Source organism: Schistocerca piceifrons, chromosome 2 (genome assembly GCF_021461385.2).
Source record: "Schistocerca piceifrons isolate TAMUIC-IGC-003096 chromosome 2, iqSchPice1.1, whole genome shotgun sequence".
In the NCBI taxonomy this organism is placed as follows: Eukaryota; Metazoa; Arthropoda; class Insecta; order Orthoptera; family Acrididae; genus Schistocerca; species Schistocerca piceifrons.
The window spans coordinates 296,890,145-296,910,241 of record NC_060139.1 but is presented as its reverse complement, the minus strand read 5'-3'; the positions used below and the strand labels follow the sequence as shown (position 1 = coordinate 296,910,241).

Genomic DNA, 20,097 nt, shown 5'->3' with positions numbered 1-20,097 from the left:
CAATGACTTTGCCAGTAGTGTTACTCATGGTGAAAAAAATTCTCTTTGGTGATGAGAGAAATATTATAGTCACTGAGAAAGCAAGAGAACTCCTTGCAGGGAAAGGAAATGAAACTCTCAAGGATGTTTACAGTTGGTCAATAAGCAATAAAGTGACATTTGAACATAAAGAAAACTAACGCCATGAATTTCAGTTTGAAGAGGGAAAATGACAATGTTAAATTAAATCTATAAGGTACCTCTATAGACTGTGTAACAAATGAAAAATTTCTAGGAATGAATATTGATTCCTAACAAGTGGTATGAACACACAAAGGTACTTGCAAATAGAATGTCATCAACATGTTATGTCCTTAGAATCCTATCTTCAGTGTGTAAAGTGCAGTGTCTTTTACTTATGTACTATTCATATGTATGCTCAATTCTTAGCTATGGCATTCTTTTTTGGGGAACAAATGTACAAAATATGAACAAAATTTTCAAACTCAAAAAAAACCATAAAAATAATAACCAAAAATGGTGTCCAAGTTCATTGTAAAGATCTGTTCAAAACAATGGGGTTTCTAACTGCTCCATGTGAATACATTTATTTACCAGTCAGTTGCACACATCAAAAACTACATTGGTAATTTCTGCACAAACAGCTTTGTCCATGACCATGGCACAAGAGCTAGACTCAACTTACATTTACCATGAAAAAATAAACATAAAACCCAAAACAGAGTTTTCTACCAATATTTCTGTACAATAAATTAACAAAAGAGATTAAAGAAACTGCAAAAATACACTTCTTTAAAAAGGCAGCTAAAAGTCACTTGTTATGCAATATATTTTATACATTGAAGGATTACTTAGACAAAACAGAGTAGGGGTCTGGTTAAGAAAAAGTTATACAAGTAAATAACAATCATGATGAAAAAACATCCAGCATTCCACATAACACCTTCACACTATGTTTTTTCCTACTGTTTTCCTTTTCTAGAAGAACGTACCCCCAAGCTATGCATAGCACAATACTAACACCTCTTCCTCTTTCTGAGCTCAACATCTCACTCATTATAGAGTGATGCTGACTCAGTTTTTCAGGATAGCAAATGAGAAGTTGCAGTACAGAAAATGGCCCAGAGATCACCGTTGTATGTATGTGTGTGTCTGTCTGTGTGTATGTGTCTGTGTGTGTGTAGTGAGTGAGTTGTTATGAAACAATGTGTGTATAGTGTGTTGTACTGAGATATGAGTGAACAGTGTGACGTTACATTATGGAATAAGTTATTTGTAAAAACTGTATTGTATACCAGGAATAAATCTAATGATTGTCTCTAACTAGAAGTCTGTAAGTGTATGTGTATACGAATTAGCTTATTTTAAATTAGTCTGAACTTTGTCGTGTCCTACATCTACATCTACATCTACATGATTACTCTGCAATTCACATTTAAGTGCTTGGCAGAGGGTTCATCGAACCACAATCATACTATCTCCCTACCATTCCACACCCGAACAGCGCGCGGGAAAAACGAACACCTAAACCTTTCTGTTCGAGCTCTGATTTCTCTTATTTTGTTTTGATGATCATTCCTACCTATGTAGGCTGGGCTCAACAAAATATTTTCGCATTCGGAAGAGAAATTTGGTGACTGAAATTTCGTAAATAGATCTCGCCGCGACGAAAAACGTCTTTGTTGCTTTAATGACTTCCATCCCAACTCGCGTATCATATCTGCCACACTCTCTCCCCTATTAAGTGATAATACAAAACGAGCTGCCCTTTTTTGCACCTTTTCGATGTCCTCAGTCAATCCCACCTGGTAAGGATCCCACACCGCGTAGCAATATTCTAACAGAGGACGAACAAGTGTAGTGTAAGCTGTCTCTTTAGTGGACTTGTTGCATCTTCTAAGTGTCCTGCCAATGAAACGCAACCTTCGGCTCGCCTTCCCCACAGTATTATCTATGTTGTCTTTCCAACTGAAGTTGTTCGTAATTGTAACACCCAAGTACATAGTTGAATTGACAGCCTTGAGAATTGTACTATTTATCGAGTAATCGAATTCCAACGGATTTCTTTTGGAACTCATGTGGATCACCTCACACTATTTGTTATTTGGCGTCAACTGCCACCTGCCACACCTGACAGCAATCTTTTCTAAATCGCTTTGCAACTGATACTGGTCTTCGGATGACCTTAACAGACGGTAAATTACAGCATCATCTGCGAACAACCTAAGAGAACTGCTCAGATTGTCACCCAGGTCATTTATATAGATCAGGAACAGTAGAGGTCCCAGGACGCTTCCCTGGGGAATACCTGATATCACTTCAGTTTTACTCGATGATTTGCCGTCTATTACTACGAACTGCGACCTTCCTGACAGGAAATCACGAATCCAGTCACACAACTGAGACGATACCCCATAGGCCCACAGCTTGATTAGAAGTCGCTTGTGAGGAACGGTGTCCAAAGCTTTCCGGAAATCTAGAAATACGGAATCAACTTGAGATCCCCTGTCGATAGCGGCCATTATTTCGTGCGAATAAAGAGCTGCGTTGGCCAAGAACGATATTTTCTGAAACCATGCTCATTACGTATCAATAGATCGTTCCCTTCGAGGTGATTGATAATGTTTGAATACAGTATATGCTGCAAAACCCTACTGCAAACCGACGTCAATGATATAGGCCTGTAGTTCGATGGATTACTCCTTCTACCCTTCTTAAATACTGGTGCGACCTGCGCAATTTTCCAATCTGCAGGTACAGATCTATCGGTGAGCGCGCGGTTGTATATGATTGCTAAGTAGGGAGCTATTGTATCAACGTAATCTGAAAGGAACCTAATCGGTATACAATCTGGAGTTTAAGACTTGCCGGTATCAAGCGATTTGAGTTGCTTCGCAACCCCTAAGGTATCTACTTCTAAGAAACTAGTGCTAGCAGCTGTTCGTGTTTCAAATTCTGGAATATTCCATTCGTCTTCCCTGGTGAAGGAATTTCGGAAAACTGCGTTCAATAACTCCGCTTTAGCGGCACAGTTGTCGGTAACAGTACCATCGGCACTGCGCAGCGAAGGTATTGACTGCGTTTTGCCGCTTGTGTACTTTACATACGTCCAGAATTTCTTCGGATTTTCTACCAAATTTCGAGACAATGTTTCGTTGTGGAACCTATTAAAGGCATCTCGCACCTGTAAAAAGAGATCTACAGATGAATAAACCTACTACTACTTCTTCTACTATTACTACTACTACTACTATTATTGTGCACTGTTTGAATCATAACACGACACCTTGTGGCTGCACGAAAAGCGCTATTCACTATGGTGGCGTTTCTGTCAGGTAACAAATTAACAGTAGTGATGAACGAAGTTTTTCGCGGCATTGTAATCCAGTGTCAGTTTCTCGAAGGGCACATTGTACTTATCCGCAAAAAACGGGGTACGTGCCGTGTCACCGATCTTCGGCCAATCACACTGCTGAATGCTGACTACAAGTTGGCGGCAAGATGTGTTGCAGCGAGGATTCAGGCAGTCACGGACAAAGTCATCTGTCCATTTCAATCCTGCGGCGTTAAGGGGCGGACCATTTTCAATGCGGCATCTACTTATCGTGACGTCATCGCCTACTACGCCGTCCATCGCCTTTCAGCAGGTGTTCTTTCTCTGGACTTTGCCAACGCATTTGACAGGATAAGCCACGGTTCTTTGCTGCAAGTTATGGAAAAGACGGGATTTGGCATCGACTTTATTCGCGTGATTCGCCATTTCCTGACAAGAGCCAGCTCGGTGGTCACAATTAATGGATGGCGAACGCCACATATTGTTTTTCGTCAATCGGTGCGACAGGGCTGTCCCTTATCTGTGTACCCCTTTGTAATTGCTTTGGACCCACTGTTACGTGCGCTAGACCGCACGATAGGCGGCGTGGATATTCATGATGCCTCAGTGAAGTATCTCGCTTACGCTGATAACGTAGGTGTTTTTTTATCGGCAACGACAACGATTTTCATCACCTCCGGCCCTTACTGACGTGGTATGAATGTGCGTCGGGTGCCCTGATAAATCCAAGGAAGACTGTAATGATTCGTTTAGGAAATTGCGAAGTGGATCCCGATCAGACTTGGTTTCGCGTCGCCCGTAATCATACGATTTTGGGCCTTGATGTTACCGCTAATCCACAACAGATGCGGGCGCGCACCTGGCACCGGCTGCTGAATAATGTCAAAGGCCTTTGTCAGACTTACGCCAGCCGACGCCTCACCCTCCTACAGAAGGTCGACCTAATTAACAGCGCCGTGTATTCCAAGGCGTGGTACGTGGCACAACTCCTGGACGTTCCACGACCACTCGCCCGATCATTTTCGCAGGCCGCTTACTGGCTCCTGTGGCGCCACGAAATCTTCAAGGTTCGGGCGGCGACCGGCGTCCTCGACACCACCTTCGGGGGATTCGGCCTTGTCGATTTTTCCAGGAAGTGTTCGGCGCTGCTGGTGCACCGCATGGCCACCCTGCAAGCTGACAGCCCGGATGGAACGGCGGCGGCCATGCTCGTCGCTTACCGGTCGCCCTCCGGGAGCGAACCGGTGTCCGTGGCGGGCATCCCGTATCCACTCGGCTACGTCAGAGCTTACTACCTGCAGCGGAGCTACGTACTGGAAACGGCGCTGGACAGGAACAGGAATGTTCGCCGACTGTATGCGGCAATGGTGGGGAGGTCACCCCCTCACAAGCTCGCTCTTGGCTTCCCCGCGAACAACTGGCGGCAAGTGTGGCTTAATATTCATCACTCCGTGTTGCCCTCCGGCGTTCGGTCCCAGTGGTATAAACTGGTCAACAATACGGTGGCCACAAACCAACGTCTCTCGGACATCCGCCTGCTGCCGTCTGCCAACTGCAGAGCTTGCGGCGTTCCAGACACACGGGAGCATCGCTTTCAATGTCGCCTTGTGTCGGCCGTCTGGGAACTGTGTAGGGTCATGGTGGCTCTGATCAAAAGGACGACACCCTCGAACGTGACTCATAATTATGTTCTTGCACCAGGGTTTAAACACTTCCCTCGCGCGAAGCACAATACCATGGTGTGGCTCCTAGGCCACACGGTCTTCGCCATTCTGGACTGCAAAGTTAAGGACGTGTATACTTATTTAGCGTACTTGTGGGATGCACATTCCCATGTACAGCGGCTGAAGCATTACAACGAACTTTTTGCCAATTTTCTGCGTGCGGCATTACAACATGGTTACGCGAAGACGCTCAATAATTGATACACGGAAAACTCCAATGAAGACTGAAGAGGCTATCTATTATTTTTCATTTTTCAATCATTTTTGTTTCTATTTGACCCGATGGTTTTGGTGGGTCTGTGAGGATATTATGCGCTACAGAAGAAAAATATTATTTATTTCTTTTATTTGACTTACAGCGGTGATGCATTTGGTTTCTCACATGGAAGTGACAATATGATTTAACTTTCCTTTTACTACCTTCTTCCTATGGACATCAGTTTTTAGTTTGTCTTCTCCACGCGCATCTTGTTCTCCAAGAATGGACATGGACGTTATTGTGTTTTTAAAGAAGAACTTTCCTAAGAATTTTAGTTACTAGTCGCCTGTGACTTCTTTTCGGATGGATAATTTATTATGACATTTTTATCGTTTGAAGAGGTACAGTGTCTTTTATTATGCATTCCATGGATGGACACAGGATTTGATTTTGTGTAAGAATTTTCACTTATTTATTGATTTTCACACCATGATCCAAGAGAGAAGCCGTCAGCGACGAGCGCCTATCACGACAGATATGATAGCGATGAAGCTCGCCGAGGAAGGCGTTATTGCTGAGAGCAAGGAGGGCTATAAGGGGAGTTGGGAGGCAGAAAATTTTTTTTAAAGAAGTGGTAGATTGCTCGCCTGCCACGCGGGCGGTAGGGGTTCGATTCCCGGCCGATGCATCAGTTTTGTTTTTCTTGCGATAATGGTGCGCGTGTCTTTCGCGCTCTCGTTGCATAAGCTACAAGAATTTGTTTTGTTTTGTTTTAGGCTGCACAAGCAACTAGCATCATACGCGCAAGTACAAGAGCGAATAGCGGGATTCGCTGTGAGAAGAACCAAACATGCAGCACGTACGACTCCTCACTTGGCGGTTCGAGTGCTCTTCTACAGAGGAGCGTCGGCCTGTACTCACGAGTTGCCGTGTCCAAGTGCCTCCAAGCCAATGAACTTTAACGACAAACAGGCTAACGTTCGTTGTAAAAGCTGCAGCTACACTTCAGTCTACTGTGCCGGGAATGCACGTGTAGCAACAGCACACGTTATCCAGGAAGTACACTGGTTCTACATGTGATTTTTCTCTGTGACACTTACCACGTTTCCAGAGCATCGCTTAGTCTGTGCCTCAGTAGCGCAGTAGGCAGCGCGTAAGTCTCATAATCTTAAGGTCATGAGTTCGATCCTTACCTGGGGCATGTAATTTCCTGTAACTGACGGCAGTGCTGTTGCTACGTAACTAACGTATTTGTTGTTTGTTATCCACAACGTTTCAACGCCTCAGCGTGAAAATGTTTACGCTCTGTAATTGCTGCTTACAGCTTTGCTTTTCGTCTTCCTGCAGTAAAGCATGAGGCCAAAATCAATGCTCTGAGACGTTTGAGGTGTGCGCCTTGCCAGCCAGTATTCGCAAAGATGCTCGCAAACAAAGAAGATCGCCGACGCCGGATTCGACACGAAATGCGACAAGAGACGTTCTAAACCGTACAACGCATGCTCACCTACGGTGTGGTCTAGTGGTTAGGATACCTGTCTGTTGCCCTGGAAGCCCGGGTTCGAATCCCCGTACCGGAACGGAATTTATTCCACACGAGTCGTGACAAGTTTCAGCTGTCCGAGCTGCCGTTTCACATGCTGCTCGTAATATAGGTACAGTTTCGTGACCGTCAGCAGAACATTGTAGACAGAAACAGGCACACGATGACCCTAGAAATGGTGGATAGCATTATGCCACGCACTTCCAGGGTAAGGCTGAGCAAGCGCGTGTGTCGAGGCCCGTTAGCTCAGTTGGTTAGAGCGTCGTGCTAATAACGCGAAGGTCGTGGGTACGATCCCCCCACGGGCCAGTAGGCTTTTACTGCTACGAAAAGGCAGGACAGCGCGGCCAACGTGAAATGATGGAGCGTGTTGTGTGACCATCGGCTCGCTTTTCCTTACCTCTCTCAGTCGTTTCTCATGCCCGTCGTTTTGATATAGGCCGACTGGAGAGTGTCAGCTCTCGCTAAGTCGAGACACAGGGACACGCTACAGGCTGGTCTGCGCGGTGCGATCGGGAAAAAACTTCAGTTGAAGGGCGCGCCGCAGACATATTCATACGCCAAAATAACGGCCCGGTGCGGTGGCCGGGAATCGAACCCGGATCAACTGCTTGGAAGGCAACTATGCTGACCATTACACTACCACCGCAGAACCAGGCGCCCCCACGCCGCGCTGTGTCGGCTTCCCGCCTGTCGGCAGCGGCAGAAGGTGATCGTACCCGGCAGGCGCATTTCGAGGCGGGCCAGTACATCCAGGCGCATTCGGACAACGTCTCCACGCACATTTGGCCAGCTTTGGCAACAGTCGTCGCCGGCGCCGCAAGAGTACTCGGGAGAACGCTTTGGAGCTTCATTTTTAAGCAGTGCAGTGCAGAATTCAGCGCTGCAACGTTCTCTCTGGAGGATGCGACGGCACTGGACGGCAGTCCCACTTTCCCTTCAGACGTCTGCTCGGAAAGCACCAGGCAGCACGTCGCACGGAGCTCCGCTGCGATCGTCGGACTGTTTACATCGCGGGGCGGCGCTCAGCGAGTGTTACGAGGTCCACGTGTTCAAGTTCAATCAAAGTGAGTACCATGTCGACAGTTAATAGGGCAAACACCGCACAGTTTGCGTTTGATAGGAGTGCTCTGCGGCCCACCGCTTTTTAAATCTACGAATTTATATTGGAAGATTTGGAAATCCCGGAAGATCTAGTAGACACGTTTCAATTGGATTTCGTGCAATATTCGCTATTCTTGAAGTTCTTTTCCGGCGACATCTGTGAAAAATTTATTGAGAAATTTGGCGGAGTGCGTAAATTTAGGCATGTCAATGGCACAGTCAGTGATGTGCAAATTGTGCCCTTAGGTTATGGTGTTAGGACGGTTCGAGTATTTAATGTGCCTCCTGAATGTGGAAATGATTTGATTGCACGTGCTCTAACTCAGTACGGCGTGATCTTGTCGGTAGTTAACGAGAAGTGGTCTAGTGCGTACCGATACCAGGTTAATTGTGGCGTACGTAGTGTCCGCATTGACTTAATGAAACATATTCCATCTTACGTTATGATTGCGGGCTGTAGGGCTCAAGTGACTTATATCGGCCAGCCCCCCACATGCTCAATATGTCATTCAACTGAGCATTTACGTGTTGATTGTTCCCGTAGACGACCCGTGCAACTCCCACGTAGTGACGCTGTGGCTACTGGCGGCCACTTTGTGCCACTAATGAGTGAAGTAGTAGCGGGCACAGTATCACAACCCCGACCTGCCGACCCCATTCGTGCTGAGGACGTACCAAGTGAGGTGAATGTTACTGTCGACGCACCACGGGACCGGATGGAGGCCGCTCCCATTTTGTCCCCGGCTGCAGTAGAGTCGGATTCAGTTGCTAATGAGATCCCGGATGTTTTGGATAATACACCAGTTGCTCTTTCGGAAGAGATGGACACCTCCTTACCACCACCTCCTCCGCCTGAAGAGGTTCCCCTGGCCCTGAGGAAAGGGCGTACAAAGAAAAATAAAAATAAGGGTACTAGGAGTCAGCAGTCAGATGATTTACCGTGCACCCCTGTCTCAGAGAGTGGCAGTGAGAGTGAAGTTCAGACATCGTGCCCCCCTCCTTCTGACTGTTCTGGGCGCCAGGAGCGTATAAGGGAACAAACAGCACATCTCAAGGTTTTCTTAAACACGGCACCCGAATAGGGTGCGAATGCTGCGAAGCGCAAAAGCGAACAAAGCAGCGAGCAGCTACCGCAGCGCACACGCAAGCATTCGGCGACGTCGGCCGCCGGTACAGCAACAACACAGGCGGCCGAGGCCACGTACACAGACACCGCTGGTGGTCGCGCCCAACCGACCGACCGACCAACGGAGACGCCCTGGTGGAAGCAGGAGGAGGACGACCCTGGATCCCATTAGCGGCTTTTTAGGCGGACCTGCTGCCATTCGTGCCCCGTTTCCCTGAGATGCTATGTTACGCTGTTCCTGCACGATGAAAGTTATTTTCTGCGCAGTATTGTCCACGAGTTACGTATTGCATTGCAGCGCTTCTTGACAGTTCTATCGGTGTACTTAAGGCGCAGCATCTGCAGCTTCCGCTTTTCATTTTTCTTGCTACTACTTGAGTGTCTGTGTTTTAAATAGCCGCCGCTCGTCAATATCTAAAGATTTTCTCAGTTTTATCACTCAACGTAAATTGCATCATAGCTGCGCACAAAATACCATGTTTTATTGATCTTTTAACTTTGGGAGGCTGTGACGTTGCACTGCTCCAAGAAGTCACTGTTAAGCGATTCCGTAAGGCCCCTGGCTACAATGTCATGTATAACATTAATGTTGAAGGTACATGTGGCACCGCTGTCCTTTATAAAAGTGTATTGCAACCAACTGACGTTCAATTTTTACTGAATGGACGCCTACTTACATGTACGATCCAGGATGTCACATTTATTAATATATATGCGCCGAGTGGCACTGATCACAAACGTCCTCGGTCTGTTTTTTTTTAATCAAGATGTGGTTCCGTTCTTTGCGTCGACCCGCAATATAGTAGTCGGCGATGACTTTAACTGTGTTACTGCCGCAGCCGATCAATTTCCAACGGCTACAATGTGACCGGAACTTTCTCAACTCATTATGACCAATGATTTGATCGATGTTTGGCGTCATTTTCATCCTGCCACGACGCAATACACACATTTTTATGCGGACGGTGCCAGCAGAATTGATCGCATTTATGTGTCGCGGCCGCTTCAAACCTATCTTCATAGGGTTGCGGTACATCCCGTCGCTTTTAGCGATCACTGCGGTGTTGTCTGTGACGTGCAATTACTGGCAAATAGGCAGGCGCCACCTTCCCGTGTTTGGAAACTCAATACCCGTCATCTCTCTGACGCCGGTTTACGTTGCGAGATTCAGAACGTGTGGCAGCTTTGTTCTGGAAAACGGGGAAGTTATGCCTCGGTCTTACAATGGTGGGTCGACTTAGCCAAACCGCAGTTGCGCAGTGTTGCGATGCGGTATGCAAGGGAGGCGTCGTTTTGGGAGAGGCGCACCATTGCCTTTTATTAGCAGTGCCTCCAAGATGCGCTTGATGCGCCCGTGGCGCCAGATCAAAACTTACGCGCACGTTTGAATAGAATTAAAAGCAAGATACTCCAGCATCACCTCCACAAGGCACAAGGTGTTCTGATCAGGAGCCGACCGCAGTGTGAGACCATTGACGAAGTGCCAACGCTTTACCACTTGGCACGCGAGAAACGGTTGGCGCGGAGGAAAAGCATTGCCGCCCTCATCACGGACACTGGTGCGTGTCTCACGGCCAAGCATGAGATCGTTCCCCACGTCTCCGACCACTTTAAGAGATTGTTCGGACGGACAGCTGCCGACGACGTAGCACTTTCCGTTCTGTTAGATGAAGTGGATACTGTCATCTCCGACTCTGACCGACGGTCACTGGCTGAGATATTGTCACAGGACGATGTGAAAGACGTGTTGCGTTCGTGTCGTCGGGGGAAGTCTCCAGGTCCAGATGGTCTTCCCATAGAATTTTACCTGGATTATTGGGATATTTTCGGTCAGACATTGACGATCACGATAAATGAAATTGTTCGTGGTGCTGCTGTCCCTTCGCAGTTCCTTGAACTGTGTATCGTATTAATTCCGAAGACACCGACAGCATGCCGTGTTGAGGCGTTACGCCCCATCACACTTTTAAATGAAGATTATAAACTGGCGGCACGATGCCTCGCAACGAAACTCAGTGTGGTCATGGACAAGATCATCAGTCCCTTCCAGTCGTGTGGTGTGAAACGTCGTAGCATTTTTCACGCTGCGGCTTCATATCGAGACGTGGTCGCGTACGCGGCAATTAATGACCTGTCCGCTGGCATTCTCTCCGTCGACTTTGCCAATGCATTGGACCGTATCGGGCACGATTATCTTCTGTCCGTCATGACAAAACTGGGGTTCGGCGGCCACTTTCTCGATGCTTTACGGAATCTTTATCAATGCTCCTATTTGTCATTGCGCTCGACCCGTTTATTCGCGCAGTCGGTCGAATCATTGAACGTGCCCAGGTCGGTCACGTCTCTCTCAAATGTGCTGTCTATGCTGACGACGTGGGGCTTTTCATGGGGCGGGCACACGACTTGGACAGAGTTCGCGATGTCCTCATATTATACGAACGTGCCTCTGGTGCCGTTCTGAATACGCGGAAAACTGTGTTGGTACCACGGGGTCGGCGGGGACTGCATGCTGAGCAGGACTGGTTCCGTGTTGTGCGCACCCACAAAATTTTAGGACTCGACAGTGTATCGTGCCCACAAAAAATGCAAGTTTTAAACTGGAGGCGAATTCTCTGCACTGTGAAGGCCTTATGTCGCAGCCACTCGGGTCGCTGACTCAACTCACATCAACGTGTGGGTGTCATTAACACATTCATCTTATCAAATGCGTGGTACATCGCCCAACTGCTTAGCGTTCCGAAGCCGATCTGGAGGGCGATTTCGCAGGCAGTCTACTGGCTACTGTGGCGGCACGAAATTTTTAAAGTCAAGGCTTCGACCTGTGTCATCGACTGACAGCTGGGCGGCCTCGGTTTCACCGACGTTCCACGCAAGTGCGGCGCGCTGCTCGTCCACCGGACAGCCACCCTGCAGACCGACAACCCGGCAGGAAGCACCGCGGCACTCCTGGAGCTCTACCGCCCACACTCTGAAGCGGCGCCCGTCTCTCTCGCGGCCATCCCGTACAAAATGTCCTACATACGGGAGTACTTTTTAACGAGGATCTACGCTTTGTCAACGGCTACCGACAGACACAGGACCGCCCGCGGTCTCTACGTTGCCCTGACTGGACAACCTCCGCGTCATAAACTGGTGCTCCGGAACCCCACAGTGGAATGGATGAACGTGTAGGCAAACATCAACAACCCGGTGCTGCCGTCGGACGTGAGTGCACTCTGGTTTAAGATCGTCAACAACACCCTAGCGACGAACCAGCGGCTTGCAGACATTTAACTCCTTCCCTCTACCAACTGTGGAAGATGTGGTGATGTGGACACAAGGGAACATCGTTTTGAATGTGCATCGGTGTCGACGGTATGGCGGCTGTGTCAACGAATGGTCGCCCACATTAATAGAACGCCTCCTCACCTCGTGACTGTTCGTCGTGTGATAGTGCCTAACTTCAAAGTTTTCCCGTGGACGAAGAATATTGCCACTGTCTGGATCTTAGGGCATACGATTTATGCCCTTATAGATATGGCCGTCACTGATACTGTGATCTACCTGGATTATTTGTGGGCCCAGTATATGAAACTGAAGGATTGCGTTCAACTTCCCGAACTGTTTGCGAATTTTTTGAAGGCGGCCTTGGATTACGGCTATGAAATGGAACTGCGGACAACACCTTGAACTGATTTTCACTGAGCTGACGCGTTCCACTTTTAATTTCTTTTTTTCTTACTTTTACTTGTTTTATTTGTGTTATGGTTGGTGGACTGTGCCACAAACTCACTACGGGCCATTCTAGTTTTTAAGGAGAGGAGTGTCCTTTTAATTTTGAGGAATTTTATTTCGTTTACAAGACTTCGTGGGTATTTTGGAAGATGCGGTCTGTTTGTGTGGAACATTAATGGATACGCAAGTGTTTTTCCAGTCTCTTCTTTTAAGTTCCTGAACTGTCGCGATTTCATTTTATTATTTTAGGTGATTTCTCTTTCGTTAGTGTGATGCGCACATCGACGTAAACTTTCAGTTGTGAAGTTGTGCAGCGTTGACGCCTGTTTTTAAACAAATCTCTGCTACATCAAAGAGACTGCCGCTCGTCAAGAGGGAGAAGCATTTTCATTTACGCGGAATGGTTTTGGTTCAAATACGAGCAGAAGAGTTGAACCAGCGGAAGACAGAAGACCGTCCATGAATTCCGTGATACCATTACTTTTCGTTCTTCATTTTTCTGTGGAAGATGACTACATCCCATCTGAGAAGAAGATGATTCTGTTTTAAATTCATCCTGTGTTCAACGAAGTTCGACAGCCCAGCAAATTTAGCGTTGAAGCTCGCCGAAGAAGGCGTTATTGGTGGGAGCAAGGAGGGCTATGAGGGGAGTTGGGAGGCTCTAAAATTAAAAAAATTAAAAAACAAATAAAAACATTAAAAATTAAAAATTAAAAAAAAAAAGAAAAAAGTGGTAGAATGCTCGCCTGCCACGCGGGCGGCCCGGGTTCGATTCCCGGCCGATGCATCGTTTTGCTTTTCCCGCGGTGCCGTGTGGCTTGCGCGCTTGAGATGCACGATCCACAAGAATGTATAGCGGGATTCCCTTGAGAAGAACCGAGAACGCAGCACGCGCGGTTCCCCACTCGGACGCTCGCGTCATGTTCTGCGGACTGGCGTCGGCCTGGCCTCACAAGTTGCTGTGTCCAGGTGCCTCCGAGGCAATGAACTTGAACGACGGGGAGTACTGCCCATCGTTGCAAAAGCTGCAGCACCACCACAATCAACTGGGCCGGCAATGCACGTGTAGCAACAGAACACGTTATCCACCAAGTAGTGTATCTCTGCGTCTAACAATGGGTACGCTACTTGCCCAGTTCCCAGGACCAACGGTCCGCCCCGTGCCTCGGTAGCGCAGTAGTCAGCGCGTAAGTCTCATAATTTTAAGGTCGTGAGTTCGATCCTCACCCGGACGCCCAAATCCGGTGAGATCTAGTGGCTAGGATGCCTGGCTTTCACCCCGAAGGCCCGGGCTCGATTCCCGGTACCGGAACGGAATTTTTTCCACACGAATCGTCTCAAGTTTCAGCTGTGCGTGCTGCCGTTTCCCGTCCTGCTCGCAGTACAGCTACTGTTTCGTGACCGCCAGCAGAACATAGACGAGCGAAGCAGACACACGGTGATCCTAGAAGTGGCGTGTGGCTTCATGCCACGTGTTTCTAGCGTAGGGCTGAGCAACCGTCTGCGTCGAGGCCCGTTAGCTCAGTTGGATCGTAGTTCGCCGGCGGACGGCGTGGAGGTAGGACGTAGTGTGGTGTGCGCTGCGCCGTCTGTGCTTCCGCGTGGTAAGTCTTGCGCTTGCTGCGGCTTAAAACTCCTTTTATAGAACGCTTCGAGAAGTAATGAGTAGCATGCAGTGATGGCTCAACCAAGTCGAAAAGATACGTTGAAACTTACCTTTGATCCACGATATGCCAGACCCAAGTCGTTTGAAGTAGAAAATTGGTTAGAAGAAGATGTGAAGCTCTCCTTTAATGATGTAATTGGGATCCACCTGTCGATTGTAACTTGTGTCGTGTTTGTTAAAATGCGTAGTTCCGAGTTGTGCGAGAAAATAGTTGAGTCTTCCGGTGGTGTCATGAAATTTAAGCACTCAGATGGAAACGTTGGTGAAGTCACCGTTGCACATGCTGGTTTTGGCATTCGCACAATTCGAATCTTCGAGTTACCTTTTGAGATTACAACAGACCAAATTAATGCTGTAATTTCACCCTTCGGGAAAGTGCTCAGCAACTTTGCCGAGAAATGGTCAAGCGCGCATAAATTCCCAGTACTAAATGGCGTACGTCAGCTTCGTGTAGAGTTACAAAAGCACATCCCGTCGTACATCAATGTCTGCGGATATAGAGGGATTGTAATTTATGACGACCAACCGCGAACCTGTGCCGCCTGTAACAAGCCTGGGCACGTTCGCGCAGAATGTATACAGCGGCGCGTTGCACAGCTGCCGGCCGGCGAGGCCGCCAGGCCACCGGCGATGACAACCCTGCCAGGAACCTACGCCGCCGTGGCACGCGAACGGCCGACTGTCTCCTCAGCCCCTGAATCGTGTGCAAATACAAATTCTCCAAACACTGAAATTCCAATGGACGTCAGTGCCGTCATAGCTGACGACCTGCAAGAGTCCCGCCAATTTACGGAAACAGTTGAAGTTCCACCGACACAGGCACCTGCAATTGTAAAGGCAGCAGATCCGCCGGAAGCTGAAGACCGACACACCTTGCAGGAAAGCGACACTAACGTGGATACTGAAGAAAGTCCGTCGAGAGGCAATTCTCCGAAGAAAAATAAGAAACGCCGGCTGGCGCACAAAGGTGCAGAGGAGACAGCTCCCACACTCTGACAAAAAGCGGAGGAAATAGGTAGTACCTTACGCCAACAGATCTGTAGCAACACGAAAGCGACACCAGTTTCTGTGGAGCGTTCCCCTTCTGCGCTGGAAAAACGAGACGTCCAAGGAAAGCCAACAAAGAAAGCATCCAACGACCCTCAAGAAACGAGTCACTCTCATGAAGCTTCACTCGTCCCACCCACGACGACAACCTCAACCAGCTGGGCAGACGAAAGCGACCATAACAATGCCGACGCTGAAATGACAGAAGTTTCAGAAACTCAGACAGACTGTAAGCTAGCCCCACAGGTGGCTGATTTCTTCAACGACGACGTCTCCGCGAACGAACATTCTAACGAACAAGGACACACCGCTGAAACATTTGCTACCGGTGAATATTATTAAGATGCGTTTTAAAGCTGACGTTTGCGAGACAAAACAGAAGAATGTTTTTTAAAGTTAGATCAAGTAGAACGAAGAATGTCTGACATACAAGCATACAAAATCGCGACAGTAAACCTTAACAAGAATCACAGTTCCTTTAAACTACAGAACTTAAAAGATTTTATATATGCTTCTGCCAGTGACATTATCCTTTTACAAGAAGTGACAGACATTGAGCTTGGTAACGTACCTGGCTTCAACGCCATTACAAACCCAGGGCATGGAGCGGAAATGGGCACGGCTCTGCTCACAAAGGAGGGCATAGTAGTCCAAGATGTAGTAAAACTACCAAACAGTAAAGGCATAGCGGCCACAATAAACAACATAAGGCTCATTAACGTGTATGCCCCTTCAGGATCCAGTAACAGGCACCGAAGAACGGAGTTCTTTAAAGAAGAAATTGTTCCACTATTTGGAACTCGATATGATCACCTTATCCTAGGAGGATATTTTAATTGTGTTTTTCATGCCAAAGACCAAACTCCCAATTTTAACAAGTGTACTGAACTGGAACGTATAGTTAATGACTTAAGACTAATAGACTCATGGGAACATATGTACGGTGCAGCCCCTGGCTTCACCCACGCCACAAGTCACTCGGCGAGCCGTCTCGGCAGGATATATGTAACGCACAATTTGAAACACCTCATTTGGCAGTCCGAAGTATGGCCTACCGTTTTTTCAGATCATGCTGCTTACATATGCACAATCAATCTGATAAAACAAGGGACATTCAGAGGTCGAGGCACATGGAAGCTCAATGTGTCACATCTGGAAGCCCATGCTTGTCAGGAGGCATTTCACAAGGTATGGAAAGAGTGTGAAAGCAAATTTAGCTCGTACAACTCTGGCACTGTCTGGTGGCTGAAACATGCCAAACCTAAAATACGGAGGTTTTTCATAAACTACTCCAAAGACAAAAACTTTTGGTACAAATCAACTATAGAATTTTACTTTCAGTGTCTAAGGGATTTGTACAAGTGCGATGCAACAGTTGTGGACAACTACGAAAGAATTAACAAAATTAAAGCAAAAATCTTAGCACTACGGCGTAAACAACTGGAAGGCTACCAAATAAGGTCGCGTGCCCAGAACATAGCCCAGCACGAGGTCACTTCCATTTATCATGTCATTCGTGAAAGCAAAGGGGCGGCTCGCAAGATATTATCTGAAATAACAACTGATGATGGAAGGAAGCTGACGAAGCAAAGAGAGATTAAAGAGGCAATCGTACAGCATTTTGAATCCTTAATGTCTAGTCAGTCGGTTGACGAACAGCTTCAAGACGAGTTAATGATTAACCTCCAGGGCAAAGTATGCCACGCGGAAGCACAAACTCTCATCTCGGAAGTGACTGAAGAAGACGTCGAAGAAGCTATATATGGAAGCACGAAAAATAAGGCTCCAGGGGCAGATGGAATTCCGGCAGAATTTTATCGCAGATTCAGTGGCCTCGTAAAAGGCAAGTTTACTCTCATCTGCAACGAACTGCTAAACCCTGAGTATGACATCCCGAAGGAATTTCGTGAGGGACTCGTAGTGCTAGTGCCAAAAACTACCAATACGAAATCTGTAAGCGCTCTGAGGCCAATTACGCTTTTAAACAGCGATTACAAAATCTTTGGCCGCATCCTCGCTCGCAGGCTGAAAACCACAATGACCAGCGTCACTGGCCCTTATCAAACAAGTGTGGGCAAAGACAGAAGAATTCTCCAGACCCTCTGTGATTACAGGGACCTAATCTCAACGGCCGACGTCTGCAAAGCAAAATGTGCACTCATCTCACTCGACTTTGACAAAGCCTTCGACAGAGTTAATCATAGTTTTCTCCTTCGCACCATGGGCGCAATGGGCTTCCCACCTCTATTCATTGCGGTAGTAAGAAATACAGTAACAAACAACTCAGCCAGATTTGTCATCAATGGACACATTAGCCGCCCGAATGACGTCACCAGCTCCATTAGGCAAGGGTGTCCAATGTTAATGGCACTCTTCGCCATCGCCATCGCGCCCCTGCTTGCCTCCCTTATGAAACATCTACAAGGACTACAAATACATGGAGAAAAGATCGTGTGCAAGGCATACGCTGATGATGTTGGCTTCCTAGTCGTGAATGGCGCTGAAGTACAGAGCGCACTACGAATAGTAACAAAATATGAACAGGCATCTGGTGCAAAACTTAATAGAACAAAGTCGGGGATTTTCAACATCGGCCGTGGAATTGGGACGCAAACGCAGGATCTGTTACGCGAGCTTGTAACCATGAAATGTCTCGGCATAGATTTTAAAAGAAATATCAAGCACACTATTGCTGCGAATTATCGAAAATTACTTAACAGCATACGCGCCTCTGTACAAGCACATAGTATTAGGAAACTCGATGAACTTCAAAAAGTAACAGTGGCATATGTATACATCACCTCCAAAGTTAATTATGTAGCACAAGTTCTGCCACCACCTGCGACTTTGTTGAAAAGCATCGCATCTGCACTAGGACACTTTGTGAGCCGCGGACGTATTTTCAAAGTCAAATATGACATTCTGATGCTCCCTACGAAATGTGGTGGGTTAAATCTTGCCGATGTCAGCAAAAAAGCGCAAGCCTTATACCTTGCTACCACATACAAACAATGGAAAGAGCCAAGTGGTACCCTTGCTGCACATTTGTTAAACGAAATAGCTCCTGCTGACGTCAGTGCACCTATAAATGTCCAACACATAACCATCGGACTATACCACTTGAAATACTTTTTCGTAGAATACAGCTATATACACGCAAGGATTCCTGGAAAAGACATCATGAAAGTAAAAGAACTTTATAATAACTTGATGAAAGACAAACCCAGAAACGACGTAGAACAAAAGTATCCTTGTTATAACTGGGAAACAATATGGGAAAATATTCACTGCCGGAACTTGCCAACGTATGTCAAATCGACCTGGTACTTTGCTGTAAACAGAAAAATTACGACGAACTCTAAACTTCACTCTATTCGATTGGCCGAGTCACCGCTGTGTCCATTATGTAAAATACCAGATACCGAAGAGCATAGATTGCTGTGTGACAGGGTAAAAGAAATATGGCTCTACATAAGACAAAAGATAGCGAGCGTCAGCAGAACTACGCCCAATGCCGTTACGACTGCTGAATTTTTAAACCCTGACGGTATACCTTACCCTAAAACAAAACGAAATGCAATTAACTGGTTGAAAGGCCAAACGATGCATTACGTCCTAACAAAAGAATCAAGCAATAGGTGGACTTCTGGGTATACCTTACAACTGAGCACCACAAGTTGATGTGTACTAAAAAATACAAAGAAAATTACGCAAACTTTTTAACTAAAACAATCCTGTAACCATTAGAAATGCGTAATTTACATTGCACATTCAAGCATTTCGTATATTAGACGAACGATTTTAGGTTAAAGTTTGTTCTACACGTAGCAGGAGGAGGATTTCCAACAGAAAGTAGTCAGAGAAGATCATCAGTATAGACCAATTAAGCCTATGTGTATCTATTACTTTGGTTTCGGAGAAACACAGTGATGAAACTGGTATACGCCATTTATTTAGTTTCTGTTTTTCTTTCCTTTTCTCTTCACAAGAAGACACATTTATGTTAATTAAGTGTAAAATCAAGCAGAAGAAGCCTATTTTACTTCATTACCTTCTGAAAAAGGAAATTATACTTATCAGCAATAATGAGTTTGCTTCTTTCCGTTTTTCCACGCAGGGAGAACGAAATTTACAGATGCAGTTACATTTCCCCAACAATTATGAGACTGCCTTCTCAATGGAATTTACATTTATTTTTATTCAAGCCATGTTGCAAACAAAGGCAACAGAAGGGGCATACTTCTTTCGTCGATCAGAAGAAGCGCGTTTCCACATCATCAAGTTACATTCATTCTTAAAGGCGGAGAAGCCGGGCCGAGAAGGCAACACTTGGCGAGCGTAAAGAAAAAATTGGTAGAGTGGTGGACTGTAGTGGAGGATTCACAGTTATCCATAGGTCGCTGGTTCAAATCCGGCCCAGAGGACTGTTTTTCTAATCTCAGTAGGATAGGGGCTCCACAGCATGCCCCCTCGGTCAGAACCTCCCTATGTTTTAAACCTATTTTAAAGGAAATTCATTTGCTCAGCTTGTAATAGCTAATTGAAAGAAAAAAAGTTGGTTAGAGCGTCATGCTAATAACGCGAAGGTCGTGGGTTCGATCCCCCCACGGGCCAGTAGGCTTTTACTACTACGAAAAGGCAGC

General features: G+C 46.7%; 3 non-coding genes across 3 annotated transcripts; 2 read left to right on the top strand and 1 right to left on the bottom strand.

The window, feature by feature from the left end:
- The first annotated feature begins 6,385 nt into the window (after window positions 1–6,385).
- On the top strand, window positions 6,386–6,458 carry Trnam-cau. Its single transcript has one exon. It is a non-coding gene; the product is annotated as a tRNA-Met (tRNA).
- Window positions 6,459–7,032: 574 nt separating this feature from the next.
- On the top strand, window positions 7,033–7,106 carry Trnai-aau. The gene has a single exon. It is a non-coding gene; the product is annotated as a tRNA-Ile (tRNA).
- A 268-nt stretch (window positions 7,107–7,374) lies between these two features.
- Window positions 7,375–7,446, bottom strand: Trnag-ucc. The gene has a single exon. It is a non-coding gene; the product is annotated as a tRNA-Gly (tRNA).
- Window positions 7,447–20,097: the final 12,651 nt, after the last annotated feature.